The sequence below is a fragment of the Panthera uncia genome, chromosome C2 (genome assembly GCF_023721935.1).
Source record: "Panthera uncia isolate 11264 chromosome C2, Puncia_PCG_1.0, whole genome shotgun sequence".
NCBI classification, from domain to species: domain Eukaryota; kingdom Metazoa; phylum Chordata; class Mammalia; order Carnivora; family Felidae; genus Panthera; species Panthera uncia.
This window is the reverse complement of record NC_064810.1, coordinates 109644604-109659604: the sequence shown is the minus strand read 5'-3', so window position 1 is coordinate 109659604 and position 15001 is coordinate 109644604. Positions and strand designations below refer to the sequence as shown.

Genomic DNA, 15001 nt, shown 5'->3' with positions numbered 1-15001 from the left:
AGCGTCTGGCCCCATGGTTTCAGCGACACTCTTGTCCACTTACCATTCCCACATCTAGTTTCCCAGGTCAGATACATGTCCTAAGCTGAGACCCATACATCTACCTGAGTACTGGAAGGCTCTATCTGAATGGCACGACGCATAGACACCTGACACTGGACAAATCCTATAAATGCTAGTGCCTAAATATTTCTGGATTCCATAACCTACATATTCTGCTCACTGCTACTCCTTTGCTCGAGTCCTTTATTATTTCTCAAATGGATCTGTTCAATATCACTTATCTGATTATTCTATCTCATGCTTACTTTCTCACCAATGCACTGGGATCCATTCTCCACACCACTGAGATCGATCTTTAGAAAACTAATCTGATTTCTTTACTTCCCAGCTGAAAAGAGTTCAATAAGAACGCATAACTGAAAAGATAATTAGCTTGGTGTCTGCTGGCACTTAGAATCTATCCACTAACTACCTTTCTGCCTTCACCTTTGATCATACTTGTTGTTCTCTATAAAACAATGATTAGTGACCTTGCCAGTTTCCAGAATGTCCTCTTTTGTTTCTATATCAGTACAAGTGTTTCTTTTTCCACCCTTTCTCTATCCTTCATCTGATTAATGTAAATACTCATCTCTGAGTTTTCTCTTAGGATACCTCCTTCAGAAAGCCCTCCTGAACCATTGCAGCTTTCTATATACTGCACCAAATGCAGCAGACAGAATGTCATCTGTGAGTAATCCTTGTTGTAGGTATGAATGTTTATCTAACATCAATTTAAGGCCTTGAAGGCCTTTTCTTGCTACTGAAAAAACTGACTGCAAAGATGATATAGATTAAAATGACTGTAGCCATATTTGTTAATGGTTACTGATCTAGGGGCGCCTGGGTGGCTCAGTCGGTTGGTTGAGCATCCGACTCAGCTCAGGTCATGATCTCATGGTTCATGAGTTTGAGCCCCACATCGGACTAGCTGCTGTCATCACAGAGCTGGCTTGGGATCCTCCGTCCTCATCTCTCTCTGCCCTTCTTCCACTCACGCTCTCTCTCTCAAAATAAATAAACATAAAAAAAAAGAGTTCCTGATATAAAGTTTCAACCCTATCTCTCTTAACTACCAATTTGGTGATCTTAAGTAAGTGTTTTCTTTTTTGTTTTGTTTTGTTTTGTTTTGTTTAAACCTCTAAGCTTTTTCCCCTCTAGAGTGGATATAGTTCACTACTTCATTGGCTTTTTATCATATGAAATGAAATATTAAATGTGAATCACTGACTGAATTGCATGGAATTCAATAATTACATATATGCCACGGTAACTAATGAAATTTAATTTCACAGCGCTTTGTGTTAACATTAACCTCCATAGCTCATTTCTGACCTCAGGTATTTTCTTCTACTGACTGTGTATACGGATTCATCTGTATACAAGTTGCTGTTGCTAGTTCAGTAATTCCTCCCCTCCCAGTAGCCTGTCCTCTCTAACTATTCATCTTCTCTATGTCCCCTGACCAAGCTTTGAAGCAGGTCATCTCATTTATTGATCAGATCATCTCAAAAGGTGGAATTTTGTCAAAGATTCAAGAAAAAAAAAAAAACACAGTCACTTAAAATTGAATGTCAGATATCACTCCTAAATTTCCTCAACCATTACTCTTGAGTTGGAGTTTCAAAAGTAGAATCACACTAAAGAATGCACCTTGTCTTTTCCCCAGCAGGAGAGGGGAGAGGATATGTGAAACGGCAGCTGTAGCAGCTTTGACTTCCATAAAGGTCAATTAAATTTAAAGATACAATGTAAGTAAAAGTACCATTTATCAATGTGTTATTTACACGTGATTTGTGTCTTTCCTATAAAATCAACAGTAGAGTTGCATTATCACTCACTTAATTTCTTTTTTACATGTATTTATTTTTGAGAGACAGAGAGAGACAGAGCATGAGCAGGAGAGGGGCAGACACAGAACCCAAAGCAGGCTCCAGGCTCTGAGCTGTCAGCACAGAGCCCAACGCGGGGCTTGAACTCACAAACCAAGAGATCATGAACTGAGCTGAAGTTGGATGCTTAACCAACTGAGCCACCCAGGCGCCCTGCATTATCACTCACTTAAAGACAAAATGTAATTACTTTTTATCCAATCCCACTAGTCATTCTTTTATTTTTCTTCTTTCTCATCTTCTTCTTCTCTTCCTTTTCTTTCCAAAACAGTTCAATCTTAAAGCCACTCAATGTAGGTGATGAAGGTAAATATTTGCACAGGTTTCAGGGATAGGAAAGAAAGGGAGTCCCCTGAAAAGTAGTGTTCTGAGTCCAAGCACGGTAAGGAGGGCATTCTTCCCCAACAACAGGCAAGCATAAAGTATCACAACCCAGGATGTAAAACAGGATTTCACATAGGGAAGAGTCTGGCACAAGTGGCCTAACAAGGTAAGAAGGGTATTTATGCAGAAGGAAGGTGGCAATGGTGATGGCATAAAGGGAGGTTGATCAAATAAGTAATATATTTAAGATAAGAGGATCCTGCTTCCGCATTGCAACAGAAGTCAGTTCAAATATAGAAAGAAAAAACATTAGAATTAACCTTGTTTTGGAATTGGTGGCATCAGTGTGAAATAGTGGTCTTCAATAGGTAGATAAAAATGGAGAAATATGGATGTAAATATATGTATCATGTGTATACGTGTATATTATGTGTGCATATGTGTGTTCAAATGCATGCATATATATACTCTAGCTTGTCCACTAAGTGGTATGGGACTAGTGATACTCTTAATAGTCATGAATGTCCATGACTCCCACTCAGATCTTGGCTTCTAAATACCATTCGCCACAGATAGGAAATAGGGCTTGTTGGAGGAAAGGCCAATTTTAGGTCTTAAGGCAATACAAGATGAACACAGAATATCCTTTTGTGCCAGAAACTAAAGAGTTGCTCAAAAAACAAATGATGGAAACATGTCAAAAGAACAAAGTAGTAACGTTGAAGGATATTTATTACCCAACTGAGGAAAAATTATGCTTTTGGCATAAAAATGGATGTAGAAGTCAATGGAACAGATAAAGAGCCCAGAAATGGATGCAAACATACATGGTTGATTGTTTTTCACCAATGATGCAAGAAAATTCAGTGTGGAAAGTATAACCTCTTCAGTCAAGATGCTAAAACAGTTTTGCTATATATATATATATATATATATATATATATATATATATATATATATATAAACTCAACTCTTACTTTAAATCTTCACATCATATTTTTAACAATCATAATGGACCATACACTTATGTGTAGGAGCAAAACCTACCAAATTCCTAGAAGAAAACATAGAGTAAACTCTGAGTGAACTTCAGTTTAGTGAAGGTTTTATTAAATACAAAGCAAAGCAGAGTAGTAATCATTTAAAGTTTTTGAAAAATTTGGACTTTAGAAGCAATTTCCTTCAAAACTATGGAGAGAACTTGAGTCTAGAATATATACAGCATTCTTACAACTTAATAAGAATAAAACATCCCAAATGGAAAAAAAAAATGTGAACAGATGCTTCACCAGTGAAGATATATGGATGGCAAATGAGTACATGCAAAGATACTCAACATGATTAGTCATTAAGGAGATGCAAATCAAAACCACAAAAAGATAATACTGCACACTCACTACAATGTCTAAAACTTTAAATACTGGTCATACTCAAGTATCAGTGAGGTGGTGAAGCAATCATAACTCTTACACACTTCTGGTGGGAATGCAAAATGGTATAGTTTTTTGGAAATGGGTAGCACATTTTTAAAAGTCAATAGGGCCAAGCCATTTCACTCCTAGGTATTTACCCAAGAAAAATGAAAGCATATGTTCATACAAAGATGTGTACACAAATTTTCACAGCAGCTTATTTGTAATAGCCTAAAACTGGAAACAACCCAAATATTCCCTAGAAGGTGAGTAGATAAACAAATTGTGGTATAACCATATAATAGAGTACAGCTCAACAATAAAAAAAAAAAAAAGAAATACCAAAATATCTACTTAAGTTTTTTCATTGGTATCATGCCTTCAACTATAGGCATTTAGTACCCCCCGCCCAAAATAATGAATTACAGAGGCAGTTAAATCTCAAAATCATCATGGTGAGTGAAAGAAGACAGGCAAAAAATAAAAGAATACATAATGTATAATTCTATTCACATAAAATTCTAGAAAATATAAACATATCTTTCTATATCTAGTCTATAACATAATAGCCCGTCATCCACAAAAGTGCCATGAAAGGTAAAGAAAGACCAACAAACTGTTCCAGGAATGTGAAGAAGCATGGCAACTAAATGTGAACAGATGAAAGCATGTTTGCTACTAAGGCATCACTGGGACAATTGGGAAGTTTGAGTGTGAGGTAAGGACCTTGTGGGAACCACTGACAATATTTGAATGGAATCTGATTAGATGTAGTAATGTGTCAAAATCTATCTCTTGGTTCTGTTTGTATTGAAGTTACATTGAAGAATATTCTGGTTTGTAGGAAATGCTAAAATATTAGGGGTGATGGAGGCACGTATTTGGGCACCTACTCTCAAATGCTTCAGGAAAAATGAAATTGTTCTTTGCACCATACTTTCAATTTTTCTATAAATTTCAATCGACAGAAGGGTAGATAAATATAGATAGGCATAGATAAAAAGATTAAAATTATCAGGATGGGCTAAAATAATAAACAATAATACTTTTTTCTATACAGCTATCTATTGAAATTTATAGAAAAATTACAGGACTTTTTTCAATAACTCCATCTCTTTCATCTTCTTTCCCTAACTAAATGTCTCAAGATCTCCACCCTACCACCACCAAATGTATATACATTTCTCCCTGGAGGAACTCTGCCATCCTCCCCCAGCAAAGGTCTACAACAAGGTGGCCTCAAGATTTAATCTGACACAGAGATGCATTATTGGTCTACAGAATCTGTGCTTGTTTGTTTTCCCCTATGCTTGTTTCATCATTGTATTTTAGAAGCAGACAGTTCACTTTCTAGTTTTACAGGTCCAGAAATGAAGAGAGATTCTGCTCTAGGGTAGATCCCCAGAGTCTTATTTGTATCTGATTAGATGATGGTATTTGGGATTAGGGGGTTGATGAGAGCTAGACGAGATTTTGAACTTGAGTTGATGCTGTCATACGTGGAGTCTTTGGGGGATGTTGGGATGGAGTGGCTGTATTTCCCATGTGGGATGGATATGAACCTTTGGGGCCAGAGAAGGGACTGGTAGGCTGCAAAATGTACCACGCGCCCAGACCCCCTACCCTAGTTCAAAAAGGAAATATTTACAGAAAAACTGTAGAAACTATGAATGTTACCTTTTTCAGAAAAAGGGCCTTTTCAACCGTGATTCAATTAAAGGTCTTGAGATAATCCTGAGTTACTGGGTGAGCCCAAATCCACTGATAAGTTTCCTTATCAGATAAAAGGCAGAGGGATATTTGAGGCAGACAAAAGAGGGCAAGATACAGATATAAAGAAAGGGTGTCATGTGAAGACAGAGTTGGAAACTACAGTGATGTGGTCACAAGCCCAGAAAGCCAGGTCAGCCACCAAAAGCTGAAGAAACAAGTTGTCTCCTTGATTCCTCAGAGGTAGTATAGCCCTAGTGATTTCAGACTTCTGGCACCATGCTGGAGCCTGGATTTATAGGTGGGCAAAACTCACAAAGCCTCTCCCTCAAGGCATTTATACATTAGTGGGGGAGACATATGAGAAATATATCAGTCATCAAATAGTGATATGTGAACTGATGGGAAGAAATAAAGCAGGAAGAATATATAAATGCTGTTTGGGTTGATGCTATTTTTGCTTAAAACTCTTAATTATCCTCTGGGGCGCCTGGGTGGCTCAGTCAGTTAAGCGCCGGACTTCAGCTCAGGTCACGATCTCGCGGTCCATGAGTTCGAGCCCCGCGTCAGGCTCTGGGCTGATGGCTCAGAGCCTGGAGCCTGCTTCCGATTCTGTGTCTCCCTCTCTCTCTGCCCCTCCCCCGTTCATGCTCTGTCTCTCTCTGTCTCAAAAATAAATAAAACGTTAAAAAAAAATTAAAAAAAAACCTCTTAATTATCCTCAATATCCATTTTCCTGAATGATACAAGGAAACATGGCTACCTGAGTAAAACTATATTCCTCAGCCTCCTTCGTAGCTAGGCCATCTGACAATGTCTTAACCAATGGAATGTGAAGAGAAGCAATGTGTACAGATTCTAAGATACATACAATAAAGGATACCTTTCTTTCCTTTCCCCTTCTTGGTGGAAATGTGAACCAGCCTGAACAGGGACTCTAGGGAATGGTAGAGCGTCCAAATGGAAGGAATCTATGTTCCTGAATATAGATGTTTGGAAGGGGAGGTGACTCCCTGTCTATTTCTGGAATGCTATGCAAGAGATAAGTGCAATTCATTTTTTTTTAATCTCAGTATTGGGTCTCTTTGTTTCGGCAGCTAAGCCTGTAACCTAACAAATAAATATTTTAATTTAGATGGTGAAGGCAGGCCTTTCTGAGCAGAGACCAAGCAGACTAAGGAACCAGAGGTTGTAGAGAGGCAGTATATTATGTTGAGAGTTGTATCTGCCCCAGTTTGGGTGGCTTTAAAAGCAAATTTTGAGGTGAAGGTTTGGGTGCAGGTACTTGTTTTGAGAGGTGATCCCAGTAAGCACAGATGAAGGAGTGGAGAAAGAAAGGGGGAAAAAGAGATCAAAGAGATCAAACATGCCAATGAGCAGGTCACCCCTGAGAGCCTTGGGAGCGCCATACCATTCAAAACCGTCTGAGGAACTTTAAGGAACATGTCTCAGAACTTTAAGGAGCATGTCTCCAAGAGATGAGGGACAAGGTATTTTACCCACCATACCCAACGCCCACAGAGAGTTTTCTCTGGAGGCATTAAAGACCTGGCACCTTTAAGCTTTACCCTGCAAACGCTGAGCAAGCCCCCAAACAATAATCAGAGAAAGCTCTCAGGCTGACAAGTATACAAACCAGGGGCCTGTGGTGGGAAGCTCTGAGCATGTGGAAACTTACTACTTCTCCCACAGATGAATTCAGAAGTAAGCCAAGGGACCATGTGGCAGGACATTAACAGTCCTATAGCAACAGGCACCTGGGTGGCTCAGTCAGGTAAGCATCCAACTCGATTTCTGCTCAGGTCATGATCTCAAGGTTCTTGAGTTTGGGCCCCGCATCGGGCTCTGTGCTGACAAGATGGAGGCTGCTTGAAATTCTCTTTCTCCCTCTCACTGCCCCTCCCCTGTTCATGCTTTCTCTATCTCTCTCAAATTAAATAAATGAAACTTAAAAAAACAAAAACAAAAACAAAAACTGTCTGATAGCCAAGGTTCAAATTCTGGCTCTTCCACGTACTAGCTGTGTCACCTAGAGTCAGTTGCTTAGCCTCTCTGTCTCAGCTTCCTCATCCGTAAAATGGAGATAATTATAGTACTCACCCACTTCAGAGGCTTGTTGTATTATATATTATCAGAGATATGATGCACAATAATTAGAATACTGCTCTTCATATGGTGAGAGTTATTTGTTAGTTTATTTTTGTCTGAGACAAGAAATAAATTTATTAATCTAAACCATATTTAGGGCACCTGGGTGGCTCAGTCGGTTAAGCATCCGACTTCGGCTCAGGTCATGATCTCACAGTTCATGGATTCTAGCCCCGTGTTGGGCTCTGTACTGACACGAGTTGTAGCTCAGAGCCTGAAGCCTGCTTCAGATTCTGTGTCTCCCTCTCTCTCTGTCCCTACCCTTCTCTGTCTCTCTCTGTCTCAAAAATAAATAAACATTAAAGAAAAATTTAAACCATATTTATTATTGAATCTTCAGTGTTTGTCATGAGCTGAACAATAGTAGTAGGTATTATATAAATGTTTATTTAATGAGTAGGCAAAAAAATTTTTTTTGACTGCTGCTAGACTTTTTGGATGTATGTAGGTATGTATCAGAGGGAGACCCAGACTGGTCACTTCTCACCCATATCCTCTAAGGACTATCCAGAAGACTTGTATAATATCACCCTAAGATGAAGTTTACTGTGGGGCCAGTGATTAACCTTGCTTCATGAAGGATCTGAAGTATAATTTAATAGAGTTTCACAAGCCTCTTTTCTTGGGTAACTTCCACATTCTCTTGGGTAATTTTCACATTTCATGGGAGGCTCAGTTCTAAATAAAACTAATGAAGTTTCTTGGCAAAATAGAAGAAAATCATGGTCTTGGCAGCTGGTTTTTTAAAGAAACCCTACATGCCAACAGTTGTGCCAGTGGTTAAGAATGGTGCCACTTGAAACCAAGCTAAACTTGAAAGGTTCCAGAAGATTTCCCCAAGAAACAGAAAGCTGAAGAAAGGCCAGGGAGTTTTTGTTACACCTATGGAACAGAGCACAGAATCCAGATGTAAGTACTGAGAAAAGAAAAGATGATACTCTACACGGCCGGCAACTAGAGACACCAGTGGCCCATCGTGGAGGGTAGAGGACACCTAACGGAGATGAGGAAGAAAATGAACACGTATTGAATGTCTAATTAGGCCTCAAAACCTTGCACTTAAAAGTTACAGAAGCAGGGCACCTGGGTGGCTCAGTTGATGAAGCATCCAAGTTGGGCTCAGGTCACGATCTCGCAGTTGGTGAGTTTGAGCCCTGCATTGGGCTGTGTGCTGACAGCTCAGAGCCTGAAGCCTGCTTCAGATTCTGTGTCTCCTTCTCTCTCTACCCCTCCTCTTCAAAAATAAATAGAAAACATTTTTAAAAATTAAACAAATAAAGTAAAATTTGTAGAAGTATTTTCATCTAATCCTCATGATGCTGTCTTGAATAATATTATGCATTAAGTCATGTTAATCTATCTCACTCCCAAATCCATGCTCTTTGCAGGCAATTTTAAAGGAGGGAGGGTGTCATATGGTCCCTAAGTATGAGCTGTGAACTACACCCAGAATGCTATGAACAAACTACTGAAGAATTTGCAAAAGTGCACGAAAATGAGAAAAGCCTTATAACTCTATGGCTGCCAGATCTTGGTCATTTCATGAACTCAAAAGCAAGGCCGGAAACATCCGTGGGCTTCATCCCTCTACAAGTATCTTCATAGTTAGGGTAAAGCTTCAGAACATTCCACAAAACAGAGAAAATCATAATAATGCCTTACCAGATGTCCAGGTCAATTTCAGATTCCAGAAACGGCACGAGAGGTCCTGCGATGTGACACTATTAGAACTCAAGTTCTCCAGAAAGGTGAGGTGGTAAAAGCTTTGAAGCCAGCAGTAATTTCATGGGAAATAATGGTCATGAGCATTTACTCCACTTTCGTTTGGTTCAGCTTTGCACTGAAAGTACTTCAACAAAGAATCCGTATGAGCCACAAAAGAAACAGATTTTGAATTTAGGTAGACTGCACCATATAGATAAGCATCTCGGTTTTGTTTTGTTCTGCTTTGCCTTTTGCCTTTTCGGTCAAAGGGTTTCAGTTTGTTTCCGTTTTTTGTTATCATGGTTTTTGGAGGCGGTGCTTGTATAGTTGTTTGTTTTGACTATTTTCCATCACTGGGAAATACAAATAGGTTAAGGAAGTGAGATCAAGGTTTAAAGCTCTGTTAAAATTTCTTCAGAGATGCTGGAGAAGAGAGAAGTGCCAGGGTTTGGAGCGCGCAACTGCATCCAATAACGATATCTCAATTGTCTCAGCAAGCACAAAGGAACAAGGGGCAGTGCTTTCCTTTCAGATACTTGGTCTGCAAAACTTCTTTGGGCGGGTTTTCTTTGTATTTTCAGGCAATAAATTTCCTGATGACATAAACCTCGTCATCTTGTTTCACGTTGTGGAAATGCCAGGCCAGCCTCATGTGTTGTTGAATTAGGGAGAAAAAAAATATTATTTGGATTTCTATTGACAACAACAAAAAGTTTTGATTGGATTGAGCTATATAAAATTACTGATACTGAGCTATTTTTTTTTCAAAGCTTCAGAGCTGTATTTTTTTTACAGCTTCCAAGTTGCAATTTCCTATGACTCAGAATATTGAACCAATTTCCTATGAATAAATTTCCTATGATTAAAAGTATTCCTGATGCTTTTACTGGGAATAAGTGATTCCCCCACTAATATTTCTATAGCTCAGTAAGATTTTGGAGTATACTCTTGATTACAAAAGTTAAATACAATTATGGTATGAGAGACTATCATCTAAATTTTTGGAAATGGTAGTATTTGTAAAGCATAACAGAGTATTCTAGGCATATTTTATTAATTTCTGTTGTTTATATAGCAAGTATTATTAACCATCTACTGTAATATGGTGCTTTTAAAATATAGGGCCTAGAGTCAAAATTCATGGATTCCAATCCTGGTTTCCCACTTTTTTTTTTTTTTAATTTTTTTCATGTTTATTTTTGAGAGAAAGAAAGAGCATTAGCGGAGGAGGGGCAGAGAAAGAGGGAGACACAGAATCTGAAGCAGGCTCCAGGCTCCAGGCTCTGAGATGTCAGCATAGCGCCCAACAGGGGGCTCAAACTCATGAACTGCTAGATCATGACCTGAGCTGAAGTTGAATGCTTAACCAACTGAGCCACCCAGGTGCCCCAGGGTTTCCCCACATTTAGAGTCTCCACACATGAAGACACTTAGGTCTTCAGGTCAAACGTTCTTTTTCTATAAATGGGGGCCACAATGAAGACATCTGACTCATTGAATCGTATGAATTGAGTAAAATAACTGCACCTCACAGTACCTGGCTCATAACCACCACTCCACAACTGTGGGCAAAACAGGTAAGCCTGTTATCATGGAGCTTACAGCCTAATAAGGGAGACACAGACACAAATTATCACAACTGTCATAAATGTTATGAAGGAAAAGTGCATGTTCCTATACAGGTATAAAATTACTCTGTGGCAAGCAGGCAAAACTTCCTTTGGAAAAAGAGAATTAAGCCGAGGTCTGAAGGATAAACACTAATAAATCAGGCACAGGTTTGATGGAAAGCATTCAAGGCAGAAGAAAATCCATGCCCTGTATTTTGAGAGGCCGTGACATTTGGGGGAACTCGTTTCAGGGCTGCAAGGCAGTACCACCAACCCTCTGCAGGTGAGGAGGCAGTGGGGGCTCCACCACGAGGGTCTTTTAAACCATGTAAATTCCTTTAAATAGAGGAGTGAAGTCATTGCCTGAGTGTGCTGCATAACAGAAACCTTCTTCTTTGTAAAGGATCTGGTGTGACTTATTTGTTTTGTGGCATTTATTAAAAATAATTTGATGTGCCTTGGCTTCCCCACCCTAGTTACAGTTATTTTTAAATGAGGTATATGGAGACAGAGTATTTTCTTTGGTCCAGTTTCTCCCTTTTAAATATACCTACAACTTCCAAAGGTAGCTAAAATGTGAGGTTTGAGGGCACAATCCTCTGAGTTGCCAAACGTTTCTGGGACCTCTGCACCAACTACAAGTTTGAGGGGATTTCCAAAATCACTGTCAGGTTTGATATTTCATTAGAAAGACTCACAGGACTCAGAGCTAATATACACGTGCCTATGGTTTATTACAGGGAAAGAATAAATTAAAGTCAGCCAATAACGCATAGGACAGAGCCTGGGAAAGTTTCAAATGTGAAGCTTCTGTTGTCTTCAGAATGCATTTCACTTCCAGCCCTGACATGCGACAATATGCACTCACTAGTGCCAACCAGGAAGCTCACCCAAGCTTTGGTGTCCACAGCTTTATGGGGACTTCATTAAGTGGACATGATTGATTGATTACCCATGCAGTCGCACTCAGTTCCTAGTCCCCTACTGCCCAGAAGTTGGGTTGATACCATGTGGCCCAAGGGGCCCACCGTGAGTCACCTCCATATCATAAAGTATCAGATGTGGTCCATAATAACAAAGATACTCCTATCATCTAAGAAATCCAAAAAGTTTAGAAGGTCCCTCCCAGTGGCTAGGGACAAAGGCCAGAGCTTTCCTTTGGCCAAACCAAATGATATCCTATAAAGGCTACCTCTGGCCTTTGGCCAAGTCTGTCTTAAAGCAAAACAATCATATTCACCTGCAAATACATTTAGTATAGCTTGTATATGGTAGAGACAGTACTATCATATGAATGTGCCTCACATTTGGAGGAGCCAGTATGGGGAAGGGACAGGTTTAAAGAAAAAACTAATCCATCCTAAGGGTGACTGGGTGGCTTCGTCAGTTAAGTGTCCAGCTTTGGTTCAGGTCATGAACTCACAGTTCATGAGTTCAAACCCCACATCGGGCTCTGTGCTGGCATCTCAGAGCCTGGAGTCTGATTTGGATTCTGTCTCTCTCTCTCTCTCTCTCTCTCTCTCTCTCTGCCCCTTCCGCACTCACACTCTGTGTCTCTCTCTCAAAAATAAACATTAAAAATTTTTTTAGGAAAAAACTAATCCATTCTATAAAGTCATTATATATATTACATTTATATTTTTACTCCTTGATTTACCATTATGTGTACTTTAGGGTAAACTTATGCAATGTTACTTAGCATAGAGATTATCTGATGATTGGCTAAATTCAGTTCTTCCTTAAGCCAATCATTTTCCATCAGTATTATGGTTTGAGGAGGCTTTAATTCATTTTCCCAAATTGGTCATCAACATCAACATTATAACCTTAACAACAAGGCCAGTGTCATACCCTATCACACTATGGCAGCAGATGTGATATAATATTCTTAATATACAAGAATGTATAATATTCTTATATATAGGATTCTTAACGTATAAGAATCAAAACATACTGGCACATCACCAGAGTCCCACTCAGTCATTAACAGTACAGTCCATCATCATATTGTCTAACCAAAATGGCTGCCAGAGTGATGCCACTCAGCTTTGTAGGTTTCCTGTCAATGCTGTCAGGTTGCAAAAGCAGACGTGGCCTTCACCCACTGGTGTAATTGAGCAATGACACCATATCATCTCTTGTTCTTAGCCTCCCTCAAAGTAGTAATGTAGTATTTATTTTCCCCCCTTATAAAACCGATTTATGCCCTCCCATAGCCTCAGCTACTATTTTCCCTAGCTTCATTAACTGCCTAGTTTTACCCAAACATTTTCACCTTTGGAAGAGACAGCAGGTTTGGCTGTTGAGCAGGTCCAGATTGCCAGTAGCAATACTGGTCCAGCAAGCATTCCCTGCAATGCACTCCCATTATACAGGGTAGGATTACGAAGTACATAGCTAGTGGGCTCTCGGACACTAAGCAACTCGTGTGTTACATTTCCCACCAACCCCAATTATGCCAGATGGGGTAAAGGCATAATCCAACCTATCAGGCCCTTAGGAATTCTGACATAAAAGTTTAAAGATATAGGTACAGTTTTGTTTGTTTAAGGATTATCTCTGCTTTTCGGGCACCAATAGTCACAGGCCTGGTCCTAGGACCACTGCATTAGGTAAGAAAAAAGTTGAGGTGATGTGAGCAAAAAAGAAACAGTGTAGTCATAACAGCATCCTCCCCCCATGGGAAGAATTATACAGTCATACCAGAATACTTCCCCACTTCCTTCTTCTCAGATTACTCAGAAAAGCAGGGGAATCTATCTGATAGAGATCCTTCCTTGGCCTCCCCTCATGTTGAGTGTGAGAACACACTCATGAAGGTGCAGAAGCCAACTACTCTTGCTTTTATCTACCCATTTTAAACAACAACTATTCCTATTACCCGTTCTAATTCTATATCTAGCCACTGCTCTGGGGACACAAGCTTTCTGCCCATTGTTGGACATAGAAGCTATGAAGTGTGTTTCTTGGTCTGATGCAATGTGACTTGGCAGTCCAAATTGATGTTTCACAAGACCATCCTCAATGTCCGTAATTTGCCAGAAGGACTCATAGAAGTCTCTGAAAACTATTATATATACATTTATGGTTTATTACAAGGAAATGATACATTAAAATCAGCCAAGGCAAAACACAGAGCAGATTCTGGGAGGGTTCCAAACCCAAGACTTCCATTTTCTACCTGGCATCAATGTGTGACAGTACCTGTGAAGGCTTGACAACCCAGGAAGCTCATCTTAACTTCTGTGCCTAGACTTTTTACTGAAGTTTCATTACTTGGGTCTGACTGGATGATTGCCCACAAAGCTGCACGCAAGTCTCCAGCCCTTACTCTCAGAGCTCAGGCTGATAACACAGGGCTGAGGTCCGCCATAAGTCATCATAATTAGCATAAAGTCTCAGATATGGTCAGAGGGATCCACCCGTCATCTCACTAGCATAAACTGGCAGATGTGGTTCCAAAGGCCTACCATGAATAACAGAGGTACTCCTATCACTGAGGGTATTTCCAAGAGTTTGGAGATTACCTCCGTGGAACCAAGGATAAGGCTGGATCTCTCTTTCTGCAAGGCCAAATTCTTTACTACAAAATGTATCATTTTGAAATGGGTAATGCATAGAATTTCACTTTTGAAGTTGTACTTCTCTGAAATTTACTTTTTTTTTTTCTTTAGCCCTCTATGGAACATAGATGCAGTTTTCAGGTGGAAATGTGACATGCTGCTAGCTGACCATGATATATCCATTCTGCCCCTCCCCTTATTAATAGATTAGGAAATAATGGAAATAAAATACAAATACACCTAAAAAGAACAAAGCTAAAATACATTACTATTTCTTTGAGAAAACTATCACAAGATTGATGAAGAAGGAGAGGAAGATGGAGTGGGCGGTGAGGAGAGATGAGGGTGCTTAAAGAATTACCATTAGAAATATTGGAGAGCATAACAGATGCGAAAACTTAAACAGAAAATAGAGGGAGGGGTGCCTGGGTTGCTCCTTCAGTTGAGCATCCAACTCTTGATCTCGGTTCAGGTCATGATCCCAGGGTCATGAGATCAAGTCCTATGACGGGCTCCACACACTGAGCGTGGAGCCTGCTTAAGACATTCTCTCTCTCTCTCTCTCTCTCTCTCTCTCTCTCTCTCTCTCTCTCTCT

The 15001-nt window shown here is 39.7% G+C and overlaps 1 long non-coding RNA gene across 1 annotated transcript in view; it reads right to left on the bottom strand.

Annotated features, from left to right (window-relative positions):
• The window catches only part of LOC125921930 (uncharacterized), a 43386-nt gene extending 33751 nt beyond the window's left edge, over window positions 1-9635 (bottom strand). Inside the window, exon 1 of the long non-coding RNA XR_007457535.1 lies at window positions 9191-9635. This is a non-coding gene — a long non-coding RNA (uncharacterized LOC125921930). The remainder of the gene's footprint in view (window positions 1-9190) is intronic.
• Between the last annotated feature and the right edge of the window lie 5366 nt (window positions 9636-15001).